Here is a 6,287-nt window from a genome sequence, read left to right on the forward strand (position 1 = left end):
TTATATTCAGAGCAAAATTTTGTCGTGTAGACGAGCGGCTGTAGGACGGTTATATAAAAATAGCACCTGCTTACCAAGGATTAAAAGCACACATGTATCTCCCACATCCATGATACGTTACACACCACAGCACAAACTCAACCCACCCACAACACACACACACACCCACAAACTATACCAAGCAACGCATTCTCCACTCAACACCTACCCACTCACACGATCACACACACACACACACACACCACACACACACATCACACACACACACACACACACCACACCACACAACACACATACACACCACACACACACACACACGACACACACACACACACGACATTACACATAGACACGTATATAAACACTCATCACCTGTACCAAGATTAAAGACAGCACGGTAGTCTCCCAGCATCATGATTTACACACCCATCACACCCACCCCAACCGCACACACACACACACTACACACCACATCACACACACCACAACACACACACCAACACACGCGACACACACAGTACACACACACACACACACACACCACACACACAACACATACACACATTCACACATAGACACGTACATAAACATACACCTGTACCCAAGATTAAAAGCACACACGTATCTCCCACATCATGATATTACACACCCACTCACACACACACACACACCACACACACACACACACACACACACACAACACACAACACACACACACACACACGCACGGCACGCACGCACGACACATACACCCACACAACACACACACACACACACACACACTCACACCCACCCACACACACACACACACACACACACCACACACACACACACACACGACACACACACGCACACTCACACATAGACACCCCGTATATAAAACATAGCACTGTTACAGATTAAAGCCACAACACGTATCGTCCACATCATTGATTTAACATCCTCACACACCAAGCGCGAACACACACACACACAACACACCACACACCACACACACACACGCACGCACTGCGCTCGCCGCGCACACACACCACACAACACACAACACAACACACACAAATACACATACAACAGCACGCACGCACCGCACGCACGCACACACAACACACACACACACACACAACCACACACACACACACACACACACACACACGCGCCGCGCGCGCCGGCGCGTATTTACTGACGAGGCACGCCGGCCATACGCGAGCATCATGAGTACCAGGCATCTTCCCGTGTGATTAAAGTATATCGGTTCGCGCACAGTTGAACTCCTAATTATCAGCATCTGCTTATATGTCACAGCGACACGGATGCGAGCATAGCGTTAAAGTCTCAGCTGCCGGCTGCTTGCACCACAGCTCCAAAGGATTAGCGGTGTCTGTCACATGGGAGCAGGACCAGTAACACAACACACACACACACACACACACAACACACACACACACACACACACACCACACACACACACACACACCACACACACACAACACACAACAACAGATATATATATATATATATTGTATATATATTCTACACGCACGCACACATATACACACTCACGCACGCACACATATACACACGCACGCGCGCATTCACACAGAGTACCCGTTAGCAGCCGTACTCGGCGTATCGATCTTACACATATAGTTGCCTCAGAACGGCGGGGAAAAAATTTGTAAACTTTAAGCCATAATTACATCCCGCTTCTCCCCTTGCACAGCTTCTAATTCTCCCCGCCGCCGCACGGAAGCGCCTGCGCATGGCTTCCATCGTCGCAGCCTCCGCATCCTACACGGAATCTATCGACGCATTTGCGAGCATGCCTGCTGAATGTTGTGAGAGATCGGTGATAGGACAGACGGTTGAACGAGACGAACACCGAACATGGGTAAAGGACCGAGTTACGAGCTTTTTAGTTTGAGATTACAGGGAGTGCACACAGAGACCGGAAAAGCCGGCGGCGGTGAGCTGTAATCACATAAGGCCGGCACACACTAGGCAATTAAATCGGGCGACAAATAGTCGCCGATTCTATCGCGCGAGTCGAGTGGACACACTAGGCGATAAATCGCCGTGCGTGAATAAGTCGTGCATGACAGCTGCACGTAGACGTCCGTGTGCGGTTGCGTTGCACGTACACCTGCTGTGCATTCATGCGCCTGCGTGCGTGGATATGATAAACGTACTTGCCACTGCCGTGACGTTTGTGTGCCCGTGCCGTGTGTGCGAGTTGCGTGTATAGTGTGTGTGTGCGTGGGTGTTGTGCGTGTGTCAGTACACGTGCGTGCTGTGTGCCGTGCAGCGTTACGTACGTACGAGTGCGCCGCGTTGGTGCGTGCGTGGTGTGCAAGTACACGTGCAGTGCGTGCGTGCGTGCGTGCGTCGTGTACGTACACGTGCTACTGCGTTGGCGTGGGCAGTGTGCACGCCGACACTTGCGTCGCGTTTGTGGTTATGTGCGTACGTAAGTCAGTTGCGCGCGTGCGTGCGTCGCCGTGCGCCTCATCATGTGGCAACACGTGCGTTGCGTGAGTAGTGCGTTGCGTAGACGTGTGTACTACACGTTGGTCGTTTCGTGCGGGCGTGCGGAGCGTGGGTGCACTTACACGTGCGTACATGCGTGCTGTGCGTGCGTTGTGCACGCTACACGTTGTGTGGCTTGCGTGTGCACGTTCACTGCGTACATGCGTACTGCCTGCGTGCACGATGCCGTACGGCTCGTTGCGTGTGCACCGTACACGTTCGTGCCGTCCGCGTGCGTGCTGCGTGTGTGGCCCCGTGTGCGACACGTGTGTCCATGTGATGCGTACGTGCGTACGTGCGTGTGTGTGCAGGTACACGTGCGTGCATGCATGTTGCACGAGACGTGGTGCGTTGGTTTGGCACGCACACTGCGTGCGTGCGTGCGTGCGTTCGTGTGCACGTGACACGTGGCCGCTGCAATGTGTGAGTTTGTGTGCGTGCGTCGGTCTGAATCTTTACTTCATGCTACGTGGCCTGCAGCTGCACTCGGCCATCTGCTCGCTGCATCGTACGTGGCAGTTGCCAGCGCTATTACATAATGATCATACTAAGATCATCTCGAACACATCGCTCTTAGGTTCGAATGAACAAAGTACAGTATCTTAGAACAACTCTGATTTGGCTGAATGAACTTTGTTACAATCGGCGGCGATTGTTATCTCCGGCCCGTGACACACATAGGGCGACTGACATTCACTTCCTTTTATATCAAAACTTTGCTTATCTTATGCGGTGATGAAATCGGCGATGAATCCGGCGTGCGATTTGTGACCTCCGTGGACCACACTTTTAGGGCCCGATTTCAGGGCGATTTCATTCGCCGATTTTAGTCGCCCGACTTTTCATCGTCCTAGAACCTGTGTCCAGCCTATAACGCTCTGAGAGAGAGAAGGGGCATGCTCACGTGCTCCGCCAAAACGTCTAATTTCACTATAAAAAATTTAAGGCATTTTGTGTAGGATGGGTGCGCGCCCGTCACTGCGAACAGCGGCGAGCAGCTGCAGGACTCGCGCGGCAGCTAGTCTGCGATTGAGCCTGTTTAGTTTGAGATTTACAGGGAGGTGCACACGGGAGACGGAAAGCCGGCGGCGGTACGAACAGTGATGGCGTCACGCGTGCATGACAATCGCGCTGCTGATTTCTAACCACTCAATTTATGTTATGCTCTGTACATTACTACGTTGTCGTGTTTCTGTACCCGATTGGTGGTGTGGGGGTAAACCATCATATCTTATGAGCAGTCATTATTGCGGTTTTTATAGATTTCCAAAGGATGAAGTGAAAGAGCAACAAAAATAAATAAAGATATTACAACAAAAAAATTTTGAAAAAAAAATTTTTAATTTTTTTAAATTCATTCAATATTGTAAGAATCAGCACTGCTAGCCGTGCTTTACGCTGTCTGCCCAAACACGCGCACACACTCGTGTTTTACGTACGCACAACATTTTCACGCAGTAAACCTTATGGAGCCAGTGGCTTGTGTAGAACCAGCTCGTGCGTTGTCTTGCCAACGTGACGTCACACTTCGGTACTCTATAACGCTCTGAGAAGCAGGGGAGTGCGCTTCACGACTGGCACAGCCGCAAGCTTGGATCATCGTCCTACAGGTGTTGAACAACAGTAGAGGGCGTCCATAGGCTGCAGGCCTGAATAAGCATCGAACAGAAATTAATTAAAATACTCACACTATTACTGCACTTACAAAACATACACTTTATTCATGTTAAATAACTACAGATTCATGCTCTATGCCCCGCTCGAAACTTTTGCCAGCTCTATGACGCGAATTTCTGCAAAGTTGTCTGAACACATTTCTTACACAAAAATCACCAGCCGGTCGCAGCGGCTACGCTACCTGACGGAATGTCACGAGTACACAACAAGACCATTTTACTTTTAATGCTTTCTAGACGTCCACGAGGCATCTAACTTGCATGCATAATGCAAATTATTGCAATCTAGTGCCGAATTTCAGCGTAAAAAATGCCAAAAAAGACGAAATAGTGCACAATTGCGGAAGCTTGCTGTTGTACACCTCCTTAAACGAGCAGCGGAGATACGGATCGACTTGAAATTTTAGATGAATAATTTAGAGCCTTTTTCTTATATGCCGACCGAATTTCAAATGTGGCATCACTCTTGGAGCTGAGATATCACTCTCTGAAATGAGCCCCCAAAACACAGAAATCAATGGAAATTCATGTTCGCTCCATGCCGTTAAGCGCAGTGTTAAAATGAGGGTTAGGGTAAATTGCAACCAACAAATTTAAGATATTTTGATACTGTTAGTGTTAGGAGTGCCACAAAAGAGTAAAACGAGGATAATTATCTATTTTCTTGTACCAAATGAGTGTAAAATGAGTGTATTTTAATGTAGATATGTAAATGTCATGTACATTATGTACACGGATATGTACATGTTTACATAAAATACATGTTTAAATGTTATTCGAACATGCATGTGTCTAAAAATCATGCTAGAGCACTTGCATAACTGATTTTCATTAACATAACACTCAATTATTCGATTTCTTTGACAGAACAGCTCTCCTTACCAGGTGGTTTAAGGTGTTGAACAACAGTAGAGTGCGTCCATAGGCGGCAGGCCTGAATAAGCATCGAACAGAAATTAATTACAAATACTCACACTGTTACTGCACTTACAAAACATACACTTTATTTATGTTAAATAACTACAGATTCATGCTCTATGCTCCGCTCGAAACTTTTGCCAGCTATATGACGCGACATTCTGCAAAGTTGTCTGAACACATTTCAAACACAAAAATGACCAACCGGTCGCTGTGGCTACGTACGCCACCTGACGAAATGTCACAACTACACGACAAGACTAATTTTACTTCTAATGCTTTTTAGACGTCCACGAGGCATCTAACTTGCGTGCATAAAGAAAATTATTGCACTCTAGTGCCCAATTCCAGCGAAAAAACAACAACAAAAAGGGCATTTTCTGGAGACGAAATAGTGCAATTTGCGGAGGCTTACTGTTGTATGCCTCCTATAGTGAAATTATAGTATACAGACGTTTCAGCTTTTATGTGGCCCTACAAGGGGGACCGCTCTATAATCCTACGGGTCGTTGGTCGGGTTTATTCCCGGTTGGCCTACTCTCATTTCGCCTACGGCAAAATTCCCAGTTCGCCTACAGCAAAATTCCCAGTTGGCCTACACCCATTTCGCCTACACCCATTTCGCCTACGTTTAAAATCGACCCCATTCCCATTTCGTCTATAATCGGTTTGTTCACTAAATAATCATTTATAAATAATCAAGTATGGTTTTGATTGGCATACATAGACTGCAGGAACCAAAAGCAAAACACAGGTACAAATAATGAGAACACAACTTGTACACTGTACAATGTAGTACAATGGGTTGTACTACAATGTACAGTGTACAAGTGTATATATATATATATTTATATATTTATTTATATATATAATATATATATATAAAATATTTAAATACCAAGTTAAATTCAGATTTTTATACTTTTATTATAGCACCCGTTGAGCGGCAGATAGAGATAGGCGTACGAAAATGTCATGGCGGTGTTTCTATTACTAATGGTACTATTCAGCACGAAAAACGATAGCGCTATTGCCCAGGCTTTATTAAATTCCCAGAACTATTAAATATATATACCTATATAACCAAAGGCGTCGGAAGCAATAAAATGAGTGCGCGCAGCTCTTCCAGTGGCGTACCGCAGGATTTTCTAAATGTGGGTTGCTGAGGCC

This window comes from Priapulus caudatus, unplaced genomic scaffold, assembly GCF_000485595.1.
Source record: "Priapulus caudatus unplaced genomic scaffold, Priapulus_caudatus-5.0.1 Scaffold614, whole genome shotgun sequence".
In the NCBI taxonomy this organism is placed as follows: domain Eukaryota; kingdom Metazoa; phylum Priapulida; class Priapulimorpha; order Priapulimorphida; family Priapulidae; genus Priapulus; species Priapulus caudatus.